This window comes from Protopterus annectens, chromosome 4.part0, assembly GCF_019279795.1.
Source record: "Protopterus annectens isolate FY-2018-M chromosome 4.part0, PAN1.0, whole genome shotgun sequence".
NCBI lineage: Eukaryota > Metazoa > Chordata > Ceratodontiformes > Protopteridae > Protopterus > Protopterus annectens.
The window spans coordinates 598,337,519-598,353,944 of NC_056733.1; the positions used below are offsets into that span (position 1 = coordinate 598,337,519).

A 16,426-nucleotide genomic window follows, 5' to 3' on the forward strand; every position below is an offset into this window, starting at 1 on the left:
TGAAAAAGTGAGATTTTAAATTCTCCTTTAGATAGAAATATAAATGTCCTTCTATATCGTTGTTGCAGTATTCTAAACAGATTGGATCTTCTGCCCAGGGCAACCCGATGTTCGGCCAATATACAATAGCCTAATGATCCTGTATGCACCATACGTCACACCTAGGCTATGCTCCCCGCACAGAACATAGGGCATAAAAGGGACATACAGAAGCAACTAACTAGAACTTCTGTCTTGCCAGTTCATACACCATTATTGCTAGTTTGTCTGAATGCCTTGTTGCTGTACTGAATACCAAGCTGCCAGATAATTAGTTGCCCACTGGAGTTGTTTTTTTTTTTTTCTTTTCTTGGTCTTGTATTTTATTTTGCTAACTAGAGTTCATGTCATCCAAGAAGGAAGAATGTCGGTGTGGGAGGCAAATTTCCGATAAGGATCATCACGAACAGTGTCTTTTTTGTTTGGGTGGTTTCCATGACCGTACCCCTTGTAGCATTTATTTATTTATTTAGTTATTTATTTAACATTTTTTGACCGGGATAGTCTGACTGAACTTGCATCATTTTTCAGCAAAAGCCCGGGGAGAAAAGCTCCACAATACAAATTATACAAATACGATAAATTCACAATAAAAATTTTGATAACTACAGAATTCAGAGTACAAAATATACAAGTAAATAAATTCAGAGTATCAGTGGTCCAAATATTAAAGAAGTATCAGGAGTAAATGAAATAAGAAAACAACAGTAAAAGTTAATTACAAAATGATGAGGAAATATGTCAGGATGCGGAATGTGTTAGAGATCTTGGAAAAAGATGCAATTCAGATTAAGTAGTAAGTGTTGCGGAGGTGTAAAGGAGCAGGCTGCCAAAGAAGTGCAGAAAATAGATTATAATAGAAATATACAAGATGATAGAAGACATAGCTGGATAGTGGGAAACAGGAGGAGGAAGAAGGAAAGAAAGTTAGGGAGGGGAAAAAGGAGAGGATGAGAGAAGGAAGGGAAGATTTCAGGTGGGATGGTTGCAGAGACATCTCCAGGTACTGAAAAGGTAATTTCTGAGAGCTGTCTTGAATTCATGACCATGAGTGACACTTCTAATGACGGTGGGAAGCTTAGTCCAAGATAGAGCTGGAAGGTAGCCGTATAGGTTTTATCCAAATGAATTTTTTGGTTTATGAATTAGTAAGAGATATTGGTCAGAGCTTCTAAGGGTGCATGGCAGGTTATATATTGAGACAAGAGAGACTACGCTAGGACAAGAAGAGGGATTGTTTAGGATAGTGTGAATGAAGAGGAGTTGAGTAAATTAAAAGTTGGTTGTGAAACTCTAGCCAGCTGAGTGAGGAGCAAGACAGTGGTGTGATTTTGGAGGGTGGTTGGCTGCAAATTTGGCTGCTTTGTTGTATGTTGTTTTGAGTTTTGATTGTAGGGAAGACTGCAAGTTAGTACGGATTTGAGAGCTGTAGAAGAGGCTAGGTAGAAGTGAGCCTCGCCAATTGAAATTCTGGAGCTTGGGGTAAAAACCTTTTGTTTCTATAAAGTAGGCCGAGCTTTTGGTGGGTTTTCTTAATACAGTGGTGTACATGGAGGTCGAGTTTCAGCTAGTCGTCAGTGATCACTCCCAAGAAGTTTTGTGTGGGATTCAGGTGTGGTAATAGTGTTGTTTAGTGAAGAGATGGTAAATGAGGATTTAAGGTGGTAGAGAGATTTGGGTAGGAATAGGAGGAGTTTTGTCATTTTAGGCTTTAGTATAAGTTGGTTATTAGTAAGCCAAGTTTCAGTTAGATTAAAAGAGGTTTGAGTTAGGGTGAGTAGTTCAGAGGGGTTGTCAGCACTGGTGATGAGAGTGGAGTCATCTGCATACTGTATGAGGGATGACTGAGGACAGGATGAGGGGTATCTGTAAGGCATTTGTGCCTAAGACACTTAGAAGCCATTTGTCTTCCTTATCCATTTATCTTAAAAACCAGCAGCTTAAACAGTTAGCCCAGGGTACCATGGTAGAATTCTTTAACCCTGAGATACTGCCACTAGGTAAGAAGAAGGCCAAGAAGACTCGGCCAGATTCTTTAGCTGTCCAGCCTCCACTGGATGTCCCTCTAGAAGCAGGTAATAGCCGTGTTGGTTGTTCAGCATCTACATCGGATTCTTCAGTGGTGACCCCAGCGGAGACCAGCATGGGTCCGTCTTTTTGCATGTCCTGTGAGGCTTTGCACGTGTCTGCTCCAGACATCGAGGGGCAGCTGGGTTTGATCATCTCAGAGGGTCTAGAAGGATTCCGCAGATACTGGTCAGGGAGGAAATTATGGGTTCTCTTACTGAGTCTCACCAAGGGTCGGAACCTCCAGTATTTGTTAGGGATAAAGTCCCTTCCAAGAAAAAACAAAAAATGAAGCATTATTCGGTCTGTGCTAAGGATCCTGAAAGGGAATGGGAAGAGTTCATTCAGGGCTTGTTTTCTGCCTTGATGATGGCCCTAAAGCCTCCTCAAGGGGTTTCAGTACCTGCTCCTCCTTGGGCCTCTACCCCTTCTAAACAGTTTGGGAAACTGGATTCCTCAGATGTGGATTCAGTTCCTGATGAGGGGTCTTTGTCCTACTCTTCACAGATGACTTCATCTTTGGCTTGTGATTCTGATGAGGAGGAGTCTTTTAGCCCTGAGTCTTTGAGGAATTGTCTTTTGGGACACAGTTGCTAGGATGATGGAATCCTTTAAATGGGATTCTTCTCAAATTCTTCTCAAATGTCTGATATTCAGGAAGATATTATGAGCTGCATCAGGTGGATACTCCTAAACCATGGTCAGTTCCTCCTGTGTTGGCTGCCTTGTTAGATACTTTCTTCGCTGCTTCTAAGTCTCTTGATTCTCAGCCTCTTGCTCCTAAGAAACTTGATAGGTTCTGTAAGGTTCCTGAGGATTGTCAGTTTTTATTTAAATGTCATTCTGCTGTTCCTGCTGTGGTGTCCGTCTCTTCTGACAGACCTTCTAAGCTTTTGCCCTCTTTCAAACTTTTGCCTTCTGATAAGGATAGTAGGACAATGGAGAGGATTGGTAAGAAAGTTTACACTGCTTCTGCTTCTAATTTGGCCTTTAGGGCTGTTAATTACCAGACCTACATGACCAAGTACATTCTGGCATTAATTGCTTAGGCTAGTCAGGTTATTGCTGACCTCCCTGATTCTGAAGGCAAATCCTCTGCCATATCTGTTTTAGGTTCTGCTTCTCAAGTACCTCACCACTCTATTAATTGTAGATATGATGCTGCTGATGCCTTTTCTAGGGCTGCAGTTTTTGAGTCTACCATGAGGCATTATTCTTGGCTTCATCTCCAGTCTGTGCCTGAGGACATTAAAGCCAAGTTGTTGGATGCTCCTTTGGATAGCAAACATCTTCCTGGGAGTGCTGCTACTTACCTGTTTAAGTCTGTTCAAGAGAAAGGCAAAACCTTGAAAGACCTTAAACATATTTTGTCTCTCCTATCCCTAAGTTCCAGAAGAATTATCCTTCTAGATCTGCTTTTGCTCGCAAGTAATCCCACCAGGCCTCCAAGGGTAGTAAGAGTGGTAGGCAGACCCCCTCTGCTAAGGCTTCTCACATTTCTGTGGGCCAGAAGCCTCCTTTATCTGATAAGCCTGCTTCTCTTTGACAATTCACCCTCCCTTCTCTTAGGCCAGCTTTCTTTGTTCCTTCAGTTTCCCTTTGTCTTCCAAATTGGTGTCTCATCACTTCAGATTTTTTGGTTCTTTCAGTCGTCTGTCAGGTTTACTTCATGTTATAGAAGTCTCTCCCTCCTTTTTCAAGGATTCCTCAATCTCCTCTAGAGCAGTTTCCTCATTTCCTGGAAGTTCTAGGGTCCCGGATAAACCAAGGAACCATTCAACCTGTCCCCCCTTCCCAAGTGAGAAAGGATTTTTATTCCAGGATGTTCCTGGTTCCTCAAAAGGAGGGCACTTGGAGATCTATTTTGGATCTCTCCTTGCTCAACACCTTTCTCAAGGTCCCTTCTTTTCAGATGCTTACTCTTCAAACTCTGTTTCCTCTTTTACTGCTCCCAAGTTTTTCAGGTGTCTTTGGATCTGAAAGATGCTTACCTTCATATCCCTATTCTCCCTCTTCCAGGAAGTTTTTACATTTTTCTGTGTCTTCTTTTTCAGTTCTCTGCTTTGCACTTTGGCCTCTCTACTGCTCCAAGGGTATTCACAAAATGCCTAGCTACTGTGATTGCTTTCTGCAGGCATCAAGGCATTCAGATTTTTCGTTATCTAGATGACTTCTTGCTTCAGGTGCCTTCTTCCACTTGCCTGCTACAGGACCTGGAGTTCACCATCTCTCTTCTTCAGAGTCTGGGGTTCACTATCAGCTTCCAAAAGTCCATCCTAACTCCCTTCAGGATCATGTGTATCTCAGATGCATGATTCAGACAGTGCCAATGTTAGTCTCTCGTCCACCTCCAAAAGTTTTGTCATTGACAGCCTTCTTTCAGGTCTCCTCTTCCACTCACTGCCATGTCAGCCAGGGAGTTTCTTTGGGCCCTGGGATTCATGGCCTCTTCTGTTCAAATGCTCTCTCTTGCCTGACTGCTTATGCAGAACATTCACTGGTACCTCAAGTCAGTTTGGCTGTAGCATTGTCACTCTCTGGATTTCAGTGTACCTTTCCTTTCGTGTATAAAGAAGGAATTCAAGTGGTGGATTCAACAGTTCACTTTCAAACTAGGCCATCCATTTCAGCCTCCAGTACTGTCTCAAGAACCATTCACCAATGCCTCAGATATGGAGTGTGGGGCTTCTTTTGGTCAGCTGAAAGTTCAGGGTCTCTGGCTCCCCCATCAGAAGTCATACCATATCAACATCAGAGAGATGAGAGCTCTGATTCTTGCCTTTCAGACTTTTCACCCCATTGCTCTCTGCAGGTCCTTGAAGGTATATACAGCCAACGCTACAATGATATCTATGTCAACAAGCAGGGAGGCATAAAATCATACGTCCTGTGCAGGATGGCTGTTCAGACTTTGGAGGTGGCTGTCAGTTATCAGTTAACTCTTCAGGCAGTATATATTTCTTCAGAGCACAGTTTAGTGGCTGACTCACTGAGGAGGTCCAAAACACAGGCTCATAAATGGATGCATCACAGAGATGTATTTCTGGACGTTGTCCATTAGTGGGTCTCTCATCCATCCTCACTTGTCCATCCTTCAATTGACACTGTGGTTGATAGAGTTTTGATCCCTTTCAGGCACCTGTTTTCTGAGGACTTACTCAGGGTTTTACAGGGGTCAAGGAAACAGTCTACCAGAAAATATTATATGTCCAAATGGAAAAGATTTTCTGTCTAGTGCCATGCTCATAACCAGGACCCTTTTTTCAGTGGGGGGTCCCTCTGGTCCTGTCTTATTTATGTGAATTGCTCCGGTCTGGTCTGGCCTATTCTTCTGTGAAGGCCCATTTGTTAGCCATTCTGCCTTTGAATCCTCCTTTCGCTTCTCGTTTAGATGTCAGACATATTCTTAAAGCCGTAGTGCATATTAGGCTTCCAAGGAAATCTATTCCTCCTCCTTGGGACCTTAGTTTTGTTTTGGAAAAATTGACTCAGGCTCCTTTTAAGCCTGTGTATTCTGCTTCTTTGCAGCATTGTACCAGGAAGAATATTTTGTTGCTAACTCTTACTTCTGCTCGGAGAGTTTCTGAGTTCTTGGCCTTTATGGCCATTCCTTCTTTTTTGGTTTTTCACAGGGACAGGGTGTCCCTTTGCACTAATCCTTCTTTTATGTCCAAGGTAGTAAATGAGTTGTCCTTGAATCGGTTGGTACAACTCCCTTCCTTTTTCCCTTATCCTTAGTCTGCTAGTGAGAGGGTCCTGCATAACTTGGATGTATGCAGACAGCTCGAGTACTATTTGGATAAAACTAAGGCCATTTATAAAGCTGACCAGCTTTTTGTTTCCTTTTATCCCAGGACTTTGGGTTTGGCTGTTTCTAAGCAAACCATCTTCTTCTGGAAATCTAAGGACATTTCCTTATGTTATACTTTTTCATGGTAAACCTCTGTCTACTTCTGTTACAGCTCATTCCACTATTGCTATTGCCTCTTTTGGCACCTTCTTCAAGGGGTTGGACACCATTTCCATCCTTGAAGCTGCTACTTGGTCTTCAGTGCATATTTTTATTCAGCATTTTAAGTTGGAATTAGTTTCTAGGACCAGATCAGGTTTTGCTGAAACCATTTTATATGGGTTTGTTGAGGGATCCTGTCAGCCTTCCTCCTCCCATTTTGTTTCTTGAGCTCTTTTACGCTGCCTTCTGTTTAGAATACTGCAACAGTGATATAGAAGGACATAGTACAGTTATATAAAATCTTACTCTAACAGTAGATGTCCTTCTCTTCACTGTTTCAGTATTCACTCCCTCCAGCTCCCTCTTGTTTGTTCTGTTTTTTTTGTTTTAGATTCCTTTCTGGCTGAGAGTTTCCCCTTTTTCTTCTGCTTTTTTCCCTTCTGGATGTGCATGGACTCCTTTGTCCTTTGGAGACTGTTGTCTTCTGGGGCAATTCAGTTCTGGGTATGTCCCCTTTATGCCCTACGTTCTGTGCAGGAAGCATAGTTGTGACATGTGGAGCATACAAGATCATTAGGCTTTTGTATAATGGCCGAGTGTTGGACTGCCCTGAGTGGTAGATCCTTTCTGTTTGGAGTGCTGCAACAGTGAAGAGAAGGGCATCTACTGTTATGGTAAAATTTTACACAACTGTACTTTTTGGTCCCTAAGCTGATTCATGGAGTCTTTCAGTTTTTTCATCCCTCCTCTTCCAAATTTTCCAAGGGATTCCTACCACTTCATCCAACTTTAGCAAGAAATAAACAGTGTCAGCAAAATGCTGGTAAACAATCATTTAAGAAGTAATGGCAAGGGGTTCCACATGAAGGCAGAATCCTCCCCCAAAACAAAGGACAGTTTAACAAGTCAGACTGTTTTTTTTTATTTTTATTGTCCTTTATTGTTTCAGTATCCAAATAATTCATCCATTCTGTGTTATATGTACATTTTATGGAAATAACAATGTTTGTGATATAGTTCTATAAATTCTAAGAGATGTTCCTTAGGTTTATACCAGAAAATACAGAAGTCTTCAATGGATGTAGTATACACACTCCAGGTATTAGAATATAGTGAATGAAATTGGAAATGTTTTTCCCCCAAGTCCATAGGATGATATTTGCATAAACGGGGGCATGTGCTGCCTGTTTTGCCACTCCTTGGATTTGTTGGAAAATCACATTCAAAATAAAAATAATTATTAGAAAGAATAATCTCCATAAATTCCCTTCATAACTTAATTTCCTGACTATTAATAGATTCATAAGTTTCAAAGCTTCTTCAAACCAGTACTGTCCCATCTGATGTGGTATAACAAAGAAGTCCATAATAAATGTATGCATGTGCATATATATATATGTATATATATAAGTAATAAAAATTAAATTTTCAGAATGTAAAGCAGGCTTTATGTTCCTCAAAAATCTTGTATTAAATAACTGTTTTAACTTATCAGTCAGTACAGCAAAAGGATGAGTGTTTGAACTGTTAGCTGCCACAATCAGCTGTAAAGAAGCATTTTCTGTAGACTTAATTGACTTTTAGGATACCAAATACAGCAGGAACTAAACGATGGTCTACATTTAGAGATTCATAACGCTGCTTATCCAAAACAACAGGTGTAAAATTGTCCCATAACAAAAAGTCTATTTTATTGCAGGCTATATTAACCTCACATTTAGAGACATTAATGTATTTATTACTTCACTGTAAAATAATAAGCATTCTCCTTTCATAATCAACCATATTCATAATGAGTAATCCTCCTCCCTTATATGTCTTCATAATTCTAAACGTTTTGGTACTAGATGATTCCTGGAACAGATTCCTTTCATTAATGTCTGCATTCTTAGATTCATATTGTTTATGAGAAAAATGCTCCCTTAAATCCTTTTCTGTAGTCTTTTCCAGTAATAGTAAAGCCGGACGACTAGGGAGATTCTACACACTCCTTTTCACTAGACCCCTTGATAAATACTTCCTCGGGTGGGATACTTAAATACAGATTGTGAAATGTGTGCTAGCTTTAACCATAGTGCTCTAGTGGAATAGAAAAGTAAGTTGATTCTTACATCCTTCATCTTCTTCCTCTGCCTCTGGAGCTCCATCTTCTAAAATCATCTTTGGGAGATGATGCAGACAAAAGTAAAGAATTGAGGGAGTGTTCCTTTGATCACTGTCTTCCTTCAACTTCTTTGAGATCAGCTGTACCTGAGAAACTATTGAAAACCTTTCCTCTTCAGGTCTGACCCCAACAAAATTGGAATACTCAGATCCTTGTATCTGACCAAAGCAAAATTTAAGTCACCTCAAGATACATCTAAATTCTCTCTGGGGCCATTGACTTCAAGATGCACTCTTCATTCCTGCAGGACACTCGTTGAAGGGCATCTCATTCACCTTCAACAGCCTCCTCCCTCAGGTTATCTAGGAGCCTAAGAGAAGAAGATGTGGACAGGATGATGAGAAATGTTCTCAGAGCCCAGGTTCAGTTGGGGTTATTGTTGCTACATCTCCCATCAGATCTGTGAGCCCAACTCCTGTACAACCCCCAACCTTTGATTCCTACTTCAATCCATCCTGTGGTTTTGGAGACTTTGGACCCGGGACTTCCAAGCTTGACTGTGTCAGATCCGAAGGCCTGACCCGATACTCTACAGCTCTGACTCTTTTGGACCTGGAAGGGTCTCAGAGCTGCAGCATTGGCACAAGTTCTGGGGGGGTTAGGTTCGACATCCAGTGTTTTTGGAGCCTTAGTGCTAGGCAGCTCAACTCCGGCCCCTTTGCTAGGGCTGGAGCCTGGGGGAATTAAGTTCTGTTCAAGACCGGCATCTACAGATCCTGTCCAGTCCAGACTTTTGCCTTTGACGTAATGGAGAAAGTTTTCTCCATGTTGCCCACCTCGGGTCCACTTCATTCTCCTCTGTCTGCTGTAGATGCTGGGTCTTTTCATCCTGTCTCATCAGTACAGCCAGTCTGGTCAATTCAGGAGACTGTCCTAATTCAGGACTTTGCTGGCACTTCTGAGTCCTCTGAAAAGCATACGTGTAAGAGGACACAGACTCTCCTTAAGAGTTGCTAACCGAAGACACTGACTTTGTTGAAAGGGCAGGATCTTCCCAGGTTATCCCTTAAGGATGTTTCTTTCAGTAAAATACTCGAACTTCTGAGACAGAAAGGTGAGTCAAGTGTTTCTCAAGGCTTTTAGAGCCAGTTCAGCTATGACTTTGATAGTACCCCTGGCAGACAAGATGGTAGAACTTATCTCCCACTGGGCTTGGAAGGATCTGGATGTCACATAGCCTATTCCCAAAGGGTCAGACATATACATTCCCAATGATAGGGCTCATTTGGGCAAGGGTCTCTAATGGATGCTGTGATGGTTGCAGCAGCCACTAAGAAAGCTTGTGGAATGGAGCTCTTCTGTCCATCCCGCTAACAGAGAGTCCAGGGCATTGGTAGATTTGGGAAGCGTGATTACACTTCAGTAACCTTTGTCTTCAGGTCACTGAATTATTTGGCAAATGTTATGACATTTCAGAGTGAATTGATCAAACAGTTTTCCAATAGCCTTTTGGCAAGAAGACTTTATCTTTGCAACTGGCTGCCCTTCAGTCCCTATTGAATGATTCCAAGAAACTGAGGGAGCCTTGAGAGCTGCGGGTTTAGAAATTGCTGTAAGAAGGCATACCTGGATGCACCTTTGTGATTTTGTGGAGCCCTTCAAGTCTTCATTCATCAGTGCCCTCTTTGATGGATCCACCTTGTGTGGACCTAAGGTGAAGAAGACTCTCTTGAGGAGCGAACACGATAGGAAGACATTATCTGCCATGGAAATCTGTTTTTCTACGCCTCAAAGGACTTTCTCCAGGAACCAGTAGGTGGCAGAATGATGTAGTTCAGAAAGATGCAAAGTTCTTCCCAGGACTTCTATGGAGACAGATCCCCTTGTGCCAGAGGGGGAAACTCTGATGGAAGGTGCCACCCCCATGGCAGAGGTGGCCATCAGAATCAGGGATTTAGCTGTCCTTTTTCTGAGAAGCCCTTTCAGCACCCCTGAAAGGTTACCCGACTACTGAACTCTGGAGGCAGTCTGGGTGTGCTTATATTTACACCCAGAAGCCTGATAGCCATTAGAAAAGATACCTTTGTGCAAAGAATAATATCCAGAAGTTATTACATATTTTCCCTTTTATCCTAAAAACAAAACAAAAGAATTCACAAAGCTCCACCTAGTCGGAGGAAAGCAGCAGCCATAGAAATAGAAAAGTTGTTGAGAAAAAGAGTTATCCAAGTGCACCCCCCCCCCAACCAAGAAAGATCCAAACTCTACTCAGGATTATTTTTGTGCCAAAAAAGACAGGGGGCCCAAGACTGATTTTGGATATCAGCAATTTAAATCAGTTTGTGAAGCACTCAAAGTTCCAGATGGTCACAATACAGTCCATTCTACGACTGTTATGGAAGGATGATTGGATGTGCTCTGTAGATCCACAGGAGACCGATCCCTATTCAGCAACTTTTCCAGCTGTTCTTGACTTCCTCTCTTCCATTTTCAATAATGGAAATAGTTAGTCAACAATTAAAGTGCAACTTGCTGCCATTTCTTAATTTTCACTTAGGCGAAAACAATTTTTCTTTGGACTCTCTGAGATTTATGTTAGGCTTTTCTTAGGGTCTACTTTAGAGTGACAAAAAGGTCAAAATGTCGAACACTCACATGAGCGTAAATGCAGGAAGTCGATGTTTATTTTTTTGGATCGCAGTACAGTGAGGATTGGAATATTTGCCTTTTCCTCACTGTAGTGCGATCTCAGAGTTGGAATATATATTTAATGTGGGGTCCACAATGCGATTTCAAATTTTTGCATTTACACTCATGTGAGTGTTCAACATTTTGAATTTTCGTGTATGTAATGTAGACCCTTTTCTTAAAGGTACCTTTTTACTTTGACCGTTAAGGACCTCACTCCTCAGTAGAATTTAACAATACTTCTTCAGGCTTTGACCCAACCTCCTCAAGCCTTCAGCCAAGGCAGAATTAAAGTTTTTGTCCAGGGAATCCCTTTCTCAGGTCACGATTACATCAGCCAGACAGGTATCAGAACTCCAGGTACTTTCTTCAGCCACCTTACCTGATTTTTCTTAAGGACAAAGTATCCCTTTGAACTAACTCTTCTTATCTGCCTAAGGTTGTGTCCAAGACAAATCTTATGTAGTCATTCAGTCTACCAGCCTTCTTTCCTAATTTTTCCAGTAAGGGAGAATACATGCTATACTTTTTGGGTGCTCATAGGCAACTTAGATTCTATATTTACAGAACTTAATATTTCAGAAACTCAGAACAACTGTTTGTTTCGTCTTCCAAGAATAAGTTGGGCAAAGGAATATCAAAAGTAACCTTGGCTAAATATCTCACTGATTGCATTGTTTATGTCTACAAGAGTAAAGGATTGTTATTGCCCAGATCAGCTGAGGACCATTCCACCAGATGTATGACCAAATCATCTGCTTTTTGGCCCAGAGCTTCTGTAGATGACATTTGTACAGCTGCTACATGGTCCAATATTCACACCTTTGTAACTCATTACAAACTTGACATTTTATGTAGGAGTAGGGCACCATTTGGCTCATCTGTACCGTGAAAAATCCTTCCTTGAGGACCACTTGGGTTACTTTAGCTGTGGACTCTGCCCTATCAGTTGAGGGTTGGGCAACAAAGACAGCATCAGATAGTAAAGTTATGTACTCACCATAACTCTACATCTGTGTTGTCTGTTTCCGTTGTTCCTCAACTTTATACCCACCAGCCCCTTTCCTATTTCATAATCTCCTAGTATGTCCTGAGGGGTTTTACCCTGCCAGTCTTGCTACGGAGCTCCAGTGTATTCTTTCTATTGTTTTATCTTTGGCTGTAGTTGTTTTTTCCTTTTTTCAGGGGGTGGTAATAGTGATACTTTGACACATATTGGATAGCTGAATAGAGGGCAAACATGAGCTGAGGTAACTAAGGAGAAGAAGAAGATTATGGGTATGGGGAGGAGCTCAGGCTACAGAGCCTCAAGTCTAATGAAATGGCTGAGGACAGATCTGAGATTCATCAGTTGAGGAAGGGTGAAACAGGCAACACAGGTGCAGAGTTATGTTGAGTACATAACTTTTATTTTTCCACAATGCAGACTTGGAATGCGATACTATAAGTAAAGAAAAGTCAATAAACTTGATAGAATGTTAAAGGAATATCAGATGAATAGAGGCTATCTTTTTAGAGTCTTTTTTCAAAGGGTCAGGAGTCTCTCTCTGGGGTGAGAGATCTCTTACACAAGCTGGGGTTCCAAGGGAACATTCAAAAGTATTTTTGACTCCATCACATAAGATTGTGTTCCTGGGGTGTCTGTTAGACACCTCAGTTCAAAAACAAGCAAAATATTTTATATCTAGATCTATTTCTAGCTTTTCCACTCAGACTTTGGTCTCTGAAAGGGAATGCAGAGAATTTTGGGTCTCATGGCATCTACGATTCTCATGATACCTTGGCAAGACTTCACTTGAGAGGGATACAGTAGTATCTAAAGTCTCGTTGGTGCCAGCACCAACACCTATTGTCTTTTCATATCCCAGTTTGGGGATTTGTCAGAAGATAAATCACTTGGTGGAGACATCATAACTATAACCTTAAAAATAAAGAAAAATAAAGCTATGTGTTGATCCAGTTTCTTGCATATGTTTGGCTAAAGCATTTGTAAATATTTTACATCTAATATCAGAATTATGCTCAATTATTTGTCTTTTAGCCTTCTGTTTGACTTGCCTATTTAGAAACTGGTACATTGTTTACATGTAGACAAATAGACAATGTTAGTTGAATTGCATATTCCAGCACATTTAAAATCAAACCTTCCGGTTTGCGTGCAAAAATAATTTGACAACAGTTATGACGTGGAAAAGTACCAGATTTACTGATTCTCACAGAATTAGAATGTTCCTTAAAGTCTTCATAACATAACTGTTTAAGGTTCATACTGTTTCTATAAGCAAATCTAGGTGTGAAACCAATCTTCTTCTTCTTTTGGCTTATCCTGGTTAAGGGTCGCCATAGCGGATCATCTGTCCGCTCATGATTGGCAGTGGAGTTTTACGGTGTTGAGTTGCCATCCCGGCGCCCAACCTTCCACAGAAGGCACACACACGCACACACTCACACCTAGGGCCAATTTAGAGTGTCAAATCCACCTATTGCATGTCTTTGGGATGTGGGAGGAAACCGGAGCACCCGGAGGAAACCCATGCGACCACAGGGAGGACATGCAGACTCCGCACAGAAGGCACCCCAGCCGAGAATCGAACCGGAGAACCTCTTGCTGTGAGGCCTAGATGTAAAACCAACCACTCCACACATACAGAAAATAATTTCTGATAATTGGCCTATAATACAAGCTCTACCGGAATTAAGATAGATTACTAGGTGTGAAACCAATAATCTGTCTTAATTCCGGTAGAGCTTGTATTATAGGCCAATTATCAGAAATTATTTTCTGTATGTGTGGAGTGGTTCTATTATACGTTGTTACATACCGTAAATATGTGTAGACATCAGGAGTAGATGGTATTTCCTCAGAATTCTCATTTCTGTCCCTAAAATAAGGGCTTGCACCGTTCTCATGTAACACAACAACTTCATTGTAATGTGAAGAGAGCATACTAGCATCATAACCTCTGTCTAGGAAAAGTTGTATAATTTCATGAGTTTGTTGTTGAAAAGAGGCAGTATCAGTATTGAGCCTGCTTAAACGTATCATCTGTGATTTAACTATTCCTTTAAAGACATGAGGGGCATGCATGCTTTTCTTATATAAGTACTTGTTAGCATGTATTGTTTTTTATATACAGAAGTATGCATATTGATGCCATCATAATGTAATGTTACATCTAGAAAAGTTGTTATGTGAAAAGGGAATATTGCCAGGATGCCAGATTGAAATCATATGTGAACTATTGGAGGTTGTCCTAGAAAATAACATTTTTACATTTAATAATAAGTATTACCACCAGGTATCTGGGGTAGAAGTGGGTACTTCGGTGGCTAACACTTTAATGCAACATTGGTTCTGAACAATTGAGAATGTGAAACAGTTTTTAATAGTAATGTACATTTATCTAATAAGGTCTGTTTTTTTTAAACGCTTTGTGGACGATGTGTTTTTTATTTGGAAAGGCAGCAGGAATGAACTAGATGAGTATATTGAATATCTGAATAGAAGTACTAAATTTCTGGAATTTTCTATGGTTTGCTCACTGGAAAGGATTAATTTTCTAGACATAACATTACATTATGATGGCATCAGTATGCGTACTTCTGTATATTAAAAACAATACATGCTAACAAGTACTTACATAAGAAAAGCATGCATGCCCCTCATGTCTTTAAAGGAATAGTTAAATCACAGATGATACGTTTAAGCAGGCTCAATACTGATACTGCCTCTTTTCAACAATAAACTCATGAAATGATACAACTTTTCCTAGACAGAGGTTATGATGCTAGTATGCTCTCTTCACATTATGATAAAGTTGTTGTGTTATGTGAGAATGGTGCAAACCCTTATTTTAGAGATAGAAATGAGAATTCTGAGGAAATACCATCTACTCCTGATTTCTACACATATTTACGGTATGTAACAACGTATAATAGAACCACTCCACACTTACAGAAAATAATTTCTGATAATTGGCCTGTACTACAAGCTCTACTGGAATTAAGACAGATTATTGGTTTCACACCTAGATTTGCTTATAGAAACAGTATGAACCTTAAACAACAGTTGTGTTATAAAGATTTTAAGGAACATTGTAATTCTGTGAGAATCAGCAAATCTGGTACTTTTCCATGCCATAACTGTTGTTGCTGTAACCTTATTGATAAGGACACAAATTATTTTTGCACACAAACCAGAAGGAGGTTTGATTTTAAATGTGCTGCCACATGCAATTCAACTAATATTGTCTATTTGGCTACATGTAAACAATGTACCAGTTTCTATGTAGGCAAGTCAAATAGAAGGCTAAAAGTCAGAATAATTGAGCATAATTCTAATATTAGATATAAAGTATTGACGAATGCTTTAGCCAAACATATACATGAAACTGATTCAACACAAAGCTTTATTTTAAGGTTATAGATATTGTTGATAAAACCAACAAACGGGGAGGCATAAACAATAAGTTAGAACTGAGGGACTATAAATGGATTATTCTGTTATCTGCAGATCAAATACCTGGCTTAAACCAGATGATATCTTTAAAATCTGTTTTTAAATATAGACAGAATTGTTTACATTGACCTTGCCTTTATTTATAAATGTTGTACTAGTATTTTTATTATTTTATGTTATAAAAAGCTTTTTACCTCTTTAAGGTAAAATAGCAGTCAAGTGGCGTTCGAAAGACATGTGTAAATGGGCATGCCTTCGTTGAAGGTTGGGCATCGGGCTGGCAACTCAGCATCATAAAAATCTACTGCCAATGATTAGCGGACCAGAGTTCCGCTGTGCCGAACCCTAACCGGGAAAAAGCCGAAAAGACAAACAACAACAACAAGATAAAATAATGGATGCTGTTGGTTGTGATGTACTTGTAACTATTTAAACTGGATTGTAGTAGGATATGATGTCAGCACTGATGAAGGGTTTTTTGACCTGAAAGCTTTGTTGTTTTATTAAACTTTTACGCTACTCAGTTTGTTGCTTTCTTATTACATTACCTTTTTGAGGTGCGTTTTACTTGAATTCCTGATTGGCTTTTTCATTCGTGTAGGTAAACTTAACATAACTGTAGATGTTTGAATGGTCAGTGCTGCAGTAGTCGCTTTGTCCCTCCATTCCCCTTAGTTTTTGTCAATGTATTATTTTTCCAGTGTGTCTGTGTGTCTGTGTGTCTGTGTGTGTGTGTGTGTGTGTGTGTGTGTGTGTGTGTCTGTGTGTGTGTGTGTGTGTGTGTGTGTGTGTGTGTCTGTGTGTGTGTGTGTGTGTGTGTGTGTGTGTGTACATATAGTTTTTTTTTATTCCTAGCTAGGTGCTCTCAAAGCTAAGCTTCCCTACAACAGTTGACATAAAAGCTGTGAAGGACTTTGTGCTGAGACCTGTCTTTTTAGGCAGCTCAGCCCAAGCTGCCTAATGGTTTGAGCACATAGAATGTGACTTGAAGCTTTGGAAGCTGGCAGGCTGTTATATCCTTTGCAGGATATAATCCATATAGCCAAGTCAACAGAAGCAGTGATCAATCAAACATCTACTGTTATGTCAAGTTTATTTACAAAACTGTAGTGTTCTT

General features: G+C 40.4%; 1 protein-coding gene across 8 annotated transcripts in view; it reads left to right on the forward strand.

Annotated features, from left to right (window-relative positions):
• NCOR2 (nuclear receptor corepressor 2) overlaps positions 1-16,426 on the forward strand; it is a 3,277,114-nt gene that overhangs the window by 2,967,314 nt on the left and 293,374 nt on the right. The gene's annotated exons all lie outside the window — the stretch shown is intronic.